Source organism: Lycium ferocissimum, chromosome 7 (assembly GCF_029784015.1).
Source record: "Lycium ferocissimum isolate CSIRO_LF1 chromosome 7, AGI_CSIRO_Lferr_CH_V1, whole genome shotgun sequence".
NCBI lineage: Eukaryota > Viridiplantae > Streptophyta > Magnoliopsida > Solanales > Solanaceae > Lycium > Lycium ferocissimum.
In genome coordinates this window covers 34,296,200-34,309,746 of record NC_081348.1, presented here as the reverse complement: position 1 = coordinate 34,309,746, position 13,547 = coordinate 34,296,200, and the positions used below count along the sequence as shown (strand labels likewise).

At 30.8% G+C, this 13,547-nt stretch overlaps 1 long non-coding RNA gene across 1 annotated transcript; it reads left to right on the top strand.

The window, feature by feature from the left end:
- The first annotated feature begins 1,657 nt into the window (after positions 1–1,657).
- LOC132064562 (uncharacterized) lies at positions 1,658–3,538 on the top strand. The gene is made up of 3 exons (XR_009416581.1): positions 1,658–2,286; positions 2,323–2,361; positions 3,302–3,538. It is a non-coding gene; the product is annotated as an uncharacterized LOC132064562 (long non-coding RNA).
- Positions 3,539–13,547: the final 10,009 nt, after the last annotated feature.

Below are 13,547 nucleotides of genomic sequence, written 5' to 3'. Positions count from 1 at the left end.
GAGATCAAATAATGAATAAAAACTAGTCAAATTATAATTGCGGCTGCAAAAGACAATATGACAAGTAAAATGAGCTAAATCGAGAATATTTATCAAAAATTAAAAAATACCTACTTCGTTTAAATAGAAAATCAATTTCTATTTGATGTAAAATTAATTTAATAATTTGAATTAGAATTATCCAAATATTGATAAAAAATAATAAGTATTTTACACCTTTAAAAATCTGATGAAAATATTGCTTAAATATTCTATTGTTTTATCTCAAAGAAAGGAAAATAGTTTCCTTTTAAACAAGTCTTCTCTTTTAAAAGTATTAATAAATTTTTTCCGACTTTGTATTCGTAGCAAACACGAATATAATAAAGTTTAGATACGGAGGCACAAACTACAATGTTATATTAATCGTGTTTGAACATAGTGTATATATATATATATATATATATATATATATATATCCATCAAACTTATGTATGTTTATTAGCAATATAAAATATATATATATATATATATATATATATCACTATCCAAACACAACTACATACATATAGATACACTATAATCCAAAGTATTGTGGGCGTGCGCGCAAGGGCATAGGCCAACAGTGTGAAAATAAAATTCAGTCATCAAGTACCCAAAGTAAGTATTATCATATGATAAAACAAAAAATTAAAAATAAAGACATATACTACTCTAAAGCAATAAATAAAGAAGCAAGTAGCAATAAAATCAAGTTTTGCTTTCTTTATGGGTAAACTTACATGAATAGAACTTCTCTTCTACCTTTTTCAATATTACCAACATGTTCCTTACTATTTAATGACATGTGTATTTGTTTGTTTTATACCTGATTTTTTTTTTTTTTTTTTTTGCTTTTATATAAGTTTTTATATTTTTTTTTTTTTTTTTTTGCAGAATGTATTTTTGTGTTTTTATTTTATTTTTAATGTTCATGGCTTTTTTTTTTTATGTATTTCTTTGATGTATTTCAAATATATTGCGGAAATCAAACATATTCCTATTCAAATTCTTCTTAAATGATTTTTACATTTAGATACAAAAAAAACACCATTCAAAAACATGAAATACTGTTTTGGCTATTAAAAATACACTAAAAAATGGTGATAACACATACATTAAAAAATAAAGTATTTGTGAGAGTAGATTTTTTGAATGTATTTGTGTTTGACTTTTAACAAAGTACAAGTATTATCATATGATAAAACAAAAAAATCTAAAAATAAAAATTCCTTAAACATATACTGCACCTCCTAAAGTAGAAAAAAGTTAAAGCCAAAGCCAAAAATAGTGCAACAACAAAATCAAGTTTTGCTTTCTTTACACCACCCACTCTTTTTCCATTTTTTCAAAGCATCCGCTAGACGGGTGAGCACAGAGGGGAGAGGGAGAAGAGAGAGAGAGAGAGTGGCTTTTATTTTTTTTTTTTTATTCGAGAAATGAAAATCCGAAATGGATAGGGATTGGGAAAAAAGAAAGATTATGTATTTTTGATATAGCTACTAATTGTAATTTAGAAAAGTTAATTCACTAAATATAATTAAATAAAAGGGTAAATTAGGTCAGAAATGAGTAAAAATTCTACGACCCAACTTTTTTTTTTTTTTTTTTTTTTTTTTTGAAGCATCCGCTTAGTAGATCTAGGGAAACTCCACTTCAAGGTCATCGAGCTAAGTTGAAGCTCAACTTTAGCTGAATGTCTTCCGTTCACCTCAATTTCACACAGTATCAGCTTAGATTCATTGACTCTTTCAAATCCTTTGATCTGCCAACCATGTATTCTTCCTCATCTGCTTGATTCATGTGATTTAATGTGAAGTCTTGGAATATTTATAATTTTCCCCTTTGTACCCTGTTAATTGATGTGCCGCAAGATTCATTACCTGTTGCTCTTGATTTGAGTTTTTTTCTGAATGACGAACCCCTCTCTGTGGTGTGTTGTATTCCTAGCTTCAGCGTTCACCTGAGGTTTTTAGTCTCAAGTAGTCTAAAATATTGATTGTACGATTTGTGTATGTTGATTAAGTAACTCTGCTGTAACCTGTAGTCGACCCCATTTATATGTCCCTCAAAGCTCTCACCAGAGACATGGTTACTAACTACCTTGAGAATTTCTCTAAGCTCTGCCAGTTTGATAAAATAATCAAGAGGTTGACTTTTGGACCCGAATCCTTTTATGATTATTTGAGTATCCTTAGGTTCGTACTTTGACATGGAATTTATGCTTGTTAAACTTCGACCATTCGGAAGCACTCGCATCCGCCCCTTGTTTGTATTTTGACATGGAATTTATTCTTGGTGAAGCAATGGCGTGAGGGATTGTGGTGCCCGCTCCGCTTTGAGGTAGGTTACGATTTATTCTTAGACTCCGATTGGAGGGCTTATATAGTTTATAAATGTTAAAGAGGTACTGGGCGTGATGGGGGTCCCACCTTAGTGATTACGATGAGCACTTCGGTGGGTACCAGTGTATATTGTTGGGTAGTTAGGACGACGGGGAAAGCATGTTAGGCCTTTGGGCGTGATTGTGGTGAAAAATCTACTGGTTTAGTATGATTTTTGTTTATGTGGGCTGTGATGATTGACTTATACTTGTGATTGGATTGTTTACCTCATCATTTCATGTCCGTACAATTGTGGAAAGACATTGCTTTAGGATTATGAGTTGGTACATGAATCTCATTGATTACTCATATTCATACGTCAAGTCTAAAATGTTGTTGGCATGATATGTTACACTGTTGCATTCACTCTCCATTTATATATGCATGACGAGGAAAGATACGAGATGATATGAAAGTCAAATTGAGGTAAGGTTGTTGTTCTCACAGCCGGCGGTAAATTCGGCGGTACAGTGAGCATCTCACAGTTCAGCAGTATAGTCGGGTTGTACAGTGAGTGGTCACAGTCCGATTGGAAAGGACCTCGGGCGGTACAGTAACATGTATATTGACCTCGCAAGTCCCCTATGGGTCATGACTACGAGGCATAGCCCGTAGCATATGTGTACCAGGTTTGATATTGGCCATTGCATTGCATTGCATTCATGTTCTCATATATCCGTTTGTCTCTTATTTTCCTTATATGTTCATGTGTTGACTCCTTAATGTGATTTGTTATTCGATTGGGTTTAGTGGCGAAGGTAAGTTGAACTGAGGTGTTAAGTATGGACTTCAATCTTTATAACATGTATTTATTTTCCTTTCGTTGTCGGGCTATGATGCCTACGAGCACTAGTGGTTGTAGTAATACTACACTTGATGCATCTTTTCTGTGGGTGCAGATTGTGATCCTTGCTTCGGCGTTTAGCCTCGTGACTGATCTCGAGGCGGTCTATTTCGAGATTACAGGATGAGCCATCAGACAGCTGCAGCCCTGGATCTCCTCCTATCTTGATTTGCCTATTTAGATTTCCGGACAGTTTCAATTTGTATTTCGGACTTGTACTATTTAGAAGCACTTGTATGAATTAGACCAGATTTTGGAGTTTTAAAGACTATAGTATCATTTCCGCACTTATTTATGGTCTCAAGACTATTATATAACATTGTTGTAAACAATTTATGCATCTTCCTTTCTTATACTCGAATAATAGCTTGGGGATGGTTCGCCTATTGGGGGGACAATATAGGTGCCATCATGACTCGTGAGTTGGGTCGTGACATAATGTTGTCGAGATATGAACTTACACTCAGTTTCATTTTATGTGTCTTAGGCTTTTAATTTGATTGAGCACAAATTTTAAATAAGTTAGCAGACTTTTGAGTCATGCGATTATCTTAAAGTAAATATATGCACAATGTATCAAAGTATTCTTTTAGTCTAGTGATTTTTCATGCTGGGTTGTTAATGAAAGTTATTAATATAGTATTAAAAAGAAATTTATAATCACGCAAATATTTCTATGGGTGAAAATCTAATAAGAGTTCTAATCATTAAACTGCTTAAACACATTCCTTCTAACTAGTACTTTGGAGTGTACAAAGCAAATCGCACCAAACCAATAATCCGAACCAAACCTAGAAAAAAAATAAGTTTGGTTTTAAAAAGAAAACCCGAATACTATTGGTTTGGTTTGGTTTTTAACTAAAAAAGTCAAACCGAATCAAACCAACCCGACATTACATTTATAAAATTTCAAACACATTTTATACATAGAAATATTTATTTATAATGTAATTTATAAATGCTTTAACTTTTTCATAATTTTTGTCTTTTAACATATTATTTCAAGCTTGGAATTAGACTTTTGAATGGTTTAATAAGTTTTATAGCCCAATGACATTAGTAACTAAAATAAAACTTAAAAAAATCAAATCAATACTAATGCTAATAAAAGAAATTCATATCTAACACTGGAATGACAATAATTTTGATATCTATTCTTTAGTTTTATAAGTTTAGAAAGTGAAAATGCATAACTTAATTTTATTTTTTTCTTTAATATTTAGTCATGTAATTAATACTTAGTAGCCGTACTTATTTTAGCATGACTTAGTACTTTTAGATTATGATCATTTTTTACATGCCTTATAAATTAGTTGTATTTATTGTAGCATGACTTAGTACTTTTAGATTATGATAATTTTATTTTATGCAATTTCATTAATTTTTTTCGTTGAATATTTTAATAGAATGTTATCTCTCATCACGTTTTGTGTTATTTTCTTAATAAATATCTTAATTAGATCTGTGTTGTATCTAATCAGACTAAAGAAATATTTAAGTTATATGTTTTGTATGAAGACTTTACCGGAAAAAACCCGAAAACCCGAGCAACCCGAAAAAAAAACCGAAAAAACCCGAGGTTGAAAAACCCGACTTTTGTTGGTTTGGTTTGGTTATAAATTTAAAAACTCGATGCAATTGGTTTGGTTTCCATTTTTAAAAACCCGAACCAACCCGATCCATGTACACCCCTACTTTGGATAGTCAAATGATCATATAGATAAGGGAAAAAACACAAAACAAAATTATTTGAAATTATCCGATAAGAGTTCTAATCTTACAACTGCTTAAATGCATTCCTAACTAGTTGTCTGGTTAGTTAAATGATCAAAATAGAAAAAGAAAAGAAAAAACACAAAACAAAATTGTAAGTAAAAATATTTAGAGCTTTATATAGTTGAAAAATTAAAAGAAGAGAAAGAAAGAATGATCCTTAATTTGAATTAGGGATGTGAAATTATAAGGACTCTATGATTTGCAGAAGATAACTGTAGAAAGATAATTATGACCTAATTTTAGCAACTTTTTGACTTAAGAGTGTTATCACTCCCTCGACGGACGAGCTTTTCTATTTTTAATGCCGGTACTCGTAACATAACTCTGTTAATCACTTGATATGAGTTTCTTAATTCTTCATTTTTTTTTTCATTTTAAAGTTGTACGATAATGCAATGGAGTTTCAATTTCAAAATTTGCCATGTTTCATCATAAATTTCCTTATAAACGACGGCTTCTTTTTTAATTAACTACTCCATACTCATTTACGTTGTAACAAAATTTACATTGCGAAGTTATGTTTACTTGTTATAGTAGGTAATTTGTTCAAGTGTACCCGATTTATGGCCAGCTAATTAATCTTGTAATAAATTTTGTAAATAAGTGTACCCAAAACAACCTTCCATCTTTTTGATATTACAGTAATACAATCTAAATAATATAATCTGCTCTTCAAACTCTATTTTAGGACATACACTAATTAATTATTAAGTTCTTACCAAATAATATAATCTTTAAACCTTCTATTTAACCGATCCATTCTTTCAAAGTTTGATCACACTACCTCTCAAGTAAATGAGTATTCAACTTCTTCCCAAAAAAAGCTATCAATCAAGACCATGGCTAATATCCTTCAAGCAAATCAAGCTACTAAGGCTAAGTCCAATAGTTCAATAGTCCAATAGTTTATGGTGAATGCACACGCTATCTCTTACCAAGTTCTATGAGGTATATTACCGATGGTTGTGAGGCTTTTTCTCCCGGCGGTCCTTCCGGTAACATAGAAGCCTTGCACTGTCAATTTTGCAACTGTCACCGAAATTTCCACCGTAGGTTGGATGCCGGCAATCACCAACCTCCACTTGCACCACAATCATCATCACAAGCACAACAACAGGTTTTTGTAGGATTTTTTAAAATATAGTAATGTTTTTTGAATGACATGTGGTGCATTTCTTTAAGATTAAAAGTTAGATTTTTTTTTTCTTCCCTTTAAATTGTTGTTCGTTTTGCAAAAACTAAAATTTAGTTTATTTTAATTTTGCATCTATGATCATATTAGAACTCTGTTCGTCCCAATTTATATGACGATGTTTGACGGAGCACAAAGTTTAATTTAAGAAAGAATTATAGCTAGCCTTTAGAAATTTGTAATTTAAAACAAGTCATATACAATTGTATAGGCATAAATCGATCATCTTATTAAGAGTAAAATAAAAAGTTTAAAGTTGAATAGTTTCTAAATAAGAAATTAAAACATTTTTGTTCCAACGAACAAGTTGATGTTGGCCTTGTTTACTCTGCACCCATTCTTGAACAAGCAACCCAAGTTGATGTGAACATGGAAGAATCCAACACCAATGTTGATAATTCTGTGGCAGAATCGAGTTTTGTTCCACTAAGGCAGATGTATGATAGCACTAGGAAGAGGAAAAAGTCATGGGACGAACTTTGTGTAGAAGATGATGAGAAGGATCATGAGTTAGACTTGACTTTAAACCTGGGAGGAAATTACAACAAGAAGAAGAATAAACATGCATAAGCAGAAGGTTTATGTTGTTATTGTTTGTGGCTTTGTTTGTTTGTTTTTCGATCTTGTTTATTTTAATGGTAAATTCAATTGTTGACCGTGTATATATATACTAGTTATGTTGCCCGTCAAGCCCAATATATATATATTTTACTAAAGAATATAATTTATATATATATATATAGCCCCACAAGTGGTAGTTATATAAAAGTAAAATTTTCATTCCACTCCTTTAATATTTTAACTTTCATTTTGATGAAATTATTTAATTCAAATCAAATTTGGAACTAATTTGACATTATAACTTATGTATCCTAATTTTCTCAAGTTATTTAATTCTAAATAAATAATCTATACATAGTTAATGAACTTTTAAGACAAATACATAATTTAACTTAATAGCGTAGTTGCTCCTCTCTTAATTAGGGATTAGGGGTTCGAACATGGATATGGAAAAAAATCTTTGGAGGAAGCGCTTCCGAATAGGCGCGATGCATGCGAATTATCGGATTAATTGGGCTCAAATGCAGATATCGAGCACCAATCGAAAATCAAAGAACGTGAAAAATGAGGAGGAGGTTCGATAGCTTTTGAAAAGTAGACTTTAAAAACAAAAACAAAAAAATTGACATAAATAAATAAGATTAGAACCTAAAAGTAATTAATTAAAAAGTTTTAAAAAAAATTTGAAAATTATTGTAAGGACTACAAAAGTATAATTTTTTGAAAAGTAGACTTTAAAAACAAAAAATAAAAAAATTGACTTAAATAAATAAAATTAGGACATAAAAGTAATTAATGAAAAAGTTTTTAAAAATTTGGGAAATTATTGTGAGGACTACAAAAGTCCTCACATTCCCTCTTATATATAATAGTAATATATATATATATATATATATATATATATATATATATATATATATTAAAACATTTTTGTTCCAACGAACAAGTTGATGTTGGCCTTGTTTACTCTGCACCCATTCTTGAACAAGCAACCCAAGCTGATGTGAACATGGAAGAATCAAATACCAATTTTGATAATTCTGTGGCAGAATCGAGTTTTGTTCCAATAAGGCAGACGTACGATAGCACTGGGAAGAGGAAAAAGTCATGGGACGAACTCTGTGCAAAAGATGATGAGAAGGATCATGAGTTAGACTTGACTTTAAACCTGGGAGGAAATTACAACAAGAAGAAGAATAAACATGCATAAGCCGAAGGTTTATGTTGCTATTGTTTGTGGCTTTGTTTGTTTGTTTTTCGATCTTGTTTCTTTTAATGGTAAATTCAATTGTTGATCGTCTATGTATATATATATATATATATATAGTTCACATATTTATACTCCTAACTGTAAGTTAATTTATAATAGCCTAGGATTATTGTATAAATCAAGAACACCATAAGAACACATGATTAAGATGTGTACCTATTAAGCCGTTTTGTTAATCAATGCGGAAGTGCTTATTAAGCAGTTTTGTTAATCAATGGGAAAGTGCATTCCAAACGTATGAAATGATTGACTAGGTCTTCCTCTCATTGCTCCTTCACGAAGTGGAGGTCGAATGGGACGGCTGCCTTAAGGTTAAGAAGATGAGAGGGAACCTAGACATAAATATATAGGTATCAAGTCATGACTTGATGGACCCTCATAATAGTCTTATTAGGTTTTCAACAAGCACTATTGCCGACGCATATCTATACATGAGGTGATTTGGGCCCAACAATGAACCCAACATATAATTGGCCCAAGTCATATTCACCCTATATTTGTTTAGCCGATTTTGTAAACCCTAATAATCAAATTAATGTTAGTCCATGTTCAGTAAATTCCAACACTAACAACATTCCAAGATAAGGAAGATAAAACCCGTTCTAACTTGTGATCGATCGATCGATAAATCCATGTTCTGCCTTTGTTATTACATATGTGAAATCCCCAAATTATTTAACTACTAGTACAGTTTTGGACTAAAGATGTATTAACAAGTTCATCGTTGAACATACTTGACTTCTTAACATTTGTTTCTTTTCCTAGCATGAATAAGACCCATATCGGCAATTAATGGGATGGGTGGTCTTATTATATGATCTTGTGCAATCCTCCCTTCATGAGCTAGATTTTGAGGTTGAGAGTTGAGACGAAGGGAGTAACTTCTTACTCTTCGTTTCATTTAATGTGTCTTAGGCTCTTTGTTTGATTTGATCACGGGATTTTTACCGAGATTTTTAGATCATGCGATCGTAAATTGAAGATGTATAAAATGTACCAAAATACTTTTTGAAGTTTGTGGTTTAAACATGTCATATGAGTTGTCAGAATTAAAGAGTTTATTAGATACTCCCTCCGTCTCAAATTATTTGACATTTTAGAAGTTCAAGGCATAATTAATAATTAAAAAAAAAGACTCCATTACCCTTAGAAGAATTTAATCATTAACGAAGATGACACATAAATAAAGTAAGCATTTAATGGAGAAAGATTATAACTTAGACATAAATAAGGGTAAAGTTAGTCAAATACAACAAAAACAACATACCCAGTGTAATCCAACAAGTGGGGTCTTAGGAGAGTAGGGTGTACACAGACCTTATCCCTACCTTGGGAGATAGAAGTTAAATTACCAAAATGTCCATTAGAAGTAGAACGACTTTTTTGCCCTTCGTTTAAATACCACTACTATAACATTTTTGTACCAAAAAGTAAAACAACTCATAATAAATTCAGTCTTTTCTACTACACCTAACATCTCATAATAAATTGGATCTTTTCTACTGCTCCTAACATCTCATAATAAATTGGGTCTTTTCTACTACTTATTATATAAAAACATAAAATTCAATGTATAATGCTTGAAACACTTTTTGGCACTTACAAAATCTTTTTTTGTATTCCCACAAAACCCATCTGATGTTCATTTGGTTGGAAAAATTATTCACTACTTCTTGAGTGTTCTACTAGGAAAATCAATTTGATGAGGCTCTTCCTTTTCACTTTTCTCTTACTAATGCAGATGAGAATTATTGTGATAATCAATCAATTGTAGAATAATATTATTTAGTGATGACACTAACATACTGGATGAAATGAGATGAAAATACTTTAGTCAAGTATTTTCCCTTTGGAATCATTACATTTCGAGATTTTCTTTTAAGCGATTATTCACAAAAACTTGTATTTTTCTTATATAAGTATTTACCCAAATTTTATTTTAAATATTAATATTATTTTATAAATTGTGTACTACATGACTCGACATATATGTGCAACGTGTGTGCCGATATATATATATATATATATATATATATATATATATATATATATATATATATATATATATATATATATATATATATATAGCCGGATTCTTCTAAAAAAAATGACTTAGCTGGATCATAACTGTAGATAACACAGTAGTTAAAAATCTTTGTCATTTTGTCAAAGAATTTGTCAAAAGAAATCCCACTCTAATTCACAAAATCAAATGCTAAGTGTTTGCAACAAATTTTCAAATATGAAAAATAAACTGCAACTACAAATATAAAAAGATTTTGTTGATGAATATTTGTGATTACAAATCTGTTCATCCCTTGATTCTTCTCTCCTAATTTTTTTCTCTGTACTTCGAGGGCCGTTGGTTGCGTATTTCTCAATGCAAGATGACCTCCTTATGATGTATTTGATCTTCAAGAATGTGTCGGGAAATTTGATAAAGACAGTATTTGATGCCTTGATCTCTTTGTGAATATCTCCAGGCATTTATGGGATTTTTGAGATGCCTTTTCAAGGGAATATGTGTTCCTTTTTAGAGATTGTGCTAGGGTTTAGGGTATAGAGTAGCCTCCAAGGAACCTTAACAAATCTTAGAGTTTGAAGATGAATTGGACTAGCCTTGTACAGTCTCATAAAATTTTGATGTCTACAAATGCCCCCATTTCAAGGAATGTGGTAGTATAGAATTGCCAAAACTCAAAACGAGTCTTGAAGTACCCATAAAATGGAGCTTCCATCTTCATAGTTTTGTGGCTGTAGACTTGACATATATGATTTGTGAGAGAAAATATGAAGGACAAATTTGATCCAACTGGGCGTGCCAAAATTTGTAACCAAAATTCGTGTCGGGAAAAATAATACTCAAGAAAGAAAAATTGAGTACTTGATTTCAAGTATGTGGAGTGTTACAATCTCTATATAATCATCTAATTCTCCAACAATAATATAAACTATGTTGAACTTGAATTTGATTTAGATTCAAGGGCCTACGTATCTTGATCTCAAACGCCTTGATATTTGTCTTCGTTCTTAATCTTCAGCTTGAACTTGAACTTGCTTGCTTGAATGCTTGAACTTGTAGCTTGTAAAGAAATATGCAGACTTTGATCCACGAGCTCTCTTCTTGCTCTTTGTTCTTAATTCATCCTCTTCTTATGAGTTATTAGGACCCCTATTTATAGTTGTATGGGTGGTGTAACTCTGTGATTTGATTGGTCGGTTTGAACTGACCAATCACATTCATCTAGTGAAAAGCTCCAATTCAATTGGCTAGAGCATGTCATCCGCACACTTGGCATGATTTCATTGGCTCATTAATTTGACTTGGATTGCCACCTCATTTGACATGTGGCATGCCTGAATTTTAAGATGGGTTAATAGTTATTTGGACCCTGGGCTATTAAAGTGGGCTCATTTGGAGCCTAATTAAATGGACTAGCCCGATGCATTTAAGATTAGATGATTAATCCAATTATAATAGCCGCATTGTTTGAACTATTTTCTTGAATTTAATATAGTCCAAATTAATTTATAAATTTGAATCGAATAAATTTCATCACCTACACTAAGTCATCAATATTTTTTTTCTCAAAATCATCCTTGAAAAATAGAAGTAAATTTCAGATTTTCCTCTATATTAGGCTTGTGTTGTCCTATGTCCTAAAAAAAGGTTTGTTGGATGTTGTATATACTCGAAAAAGTTGAGATCATAACTTTAAAAAGAAAATGATATTCTTATTAAGGAGCAAGATCAAAAAAATCCTCATAATAAGATGCAATGTTTACTAAATTTCATGTAAGATAAAGTGACGAGAGAATATGGAGTTGTTCGCTAATATTTGATTCTAATTTTGTGGACCATTCTTCTGATATCAATGAAAATATTGATAATATGAATTTCTCTTACTAGTGAAGATGTGAATCATTGTGATAATCAATTCATTGGAGAGTAGTATTACTTAGCGACGACACTACATATTGGATGAATTAATATACTTAACTAATGAACTGGTGAAATGAGATAAAAAATATTGAAGTCAAATATTTTCTCTTTGGAATCATTACATTTCAATATTTTTTTAAAGTGATTATGCACCAAACTTGTATTTCATTTTTCATATATAAGTGTTTACTCAAAAAATTTATTTTAATAACACGTGCAACGGGCGTGCCGAATATATATATATATATATATATATATATATATATATATATATATGAGTGAGAGAGAGAGAGAGAGAGAGAGAGAGAGAGAGAGAGAGAGAGACTTCTAAACTTTGATCTCAAGATCATTCGTATTTCCACAACGACTTGGCTTGATCATAACTGTAGATAACATAGCAATTAAAAACTTTGTCATTTTTGATAAAGAATTTGTCAAGAAAATCCCAATCAAATTCATAAAATCAGATCATAAGTCATCAATATTTTCCCCCAAAATCATCTCAGAGGAATAGAAGTAAATTATGGTTTTTCTCTATATTTAAGCTTGTTTTGTCATATGTCCTAAAACAAGATTTTTTGAACGTTGTATATACTCGAAAGTTGATGTCATAACCAAAAATGATATTCTTATTAGGGAGTACGATAAAAAAAAATCATCATAAATAAGATGCAAGGATTACTAAATTTCATTATATGATAAAGTGACTAGAGAATATGGAGTTGCTTGCTAATATTTTGATTCTAACTGTGTGGACCATTCTTCTGATATCGAAGAAATTATTGATAATATGAATTTATCTTACTAATGAACGAGTGAATTGCTGTGATAATCAATTCATTGTAGAGTAGTATTATTTAGCAACGACACTAAGATATTGGATGAATTGATATACTCAACTAATGAAATGAGATAAAAACATTGAAATCAAATATTTGCTCTCTCCGGAATCATTATGTTTTGAGATTTTCTGATTATTTACAAAACGTGATTTCATATTTCATACATAACTAATTACTCCAAATATGATTTTAATAGTATTTTAAAGATTATGTACTACAAGACTTTGACATACATGTGCAATTCGCGTGCTCAAAGACTAGCATATATATATATATATATATATATATATATATATATATATTTATACACACGCACGCACGGACACACTCTTCTAAACTTTGACCTCAATATGATACTTCCAAAATGATTTAGTTGGATCATAACTGTAGATAACATAGCAAGTAAAATCTTTGTCATTTTGTTAAAGAATTTATCAAAAAAAAAATTCACTCTAATTCACAAAGTCAAATGCTAAGTGCGCGCGCGCGCGTTTCTTGCACACACACACACACGCACACACACACACACACACACACACACACACACACACACATATATATATATATATATATATATATATATATATATATATATAGTTTTAAAACCCATGAAAATTTGATTTTTTTTACACACACCTAAAAACATGGATTAAAAAACTGAATTTTCTTTTAAAAAAAGGATTTTTAAAACCCTTTTTTTAAAAAAAAAAAATTGAA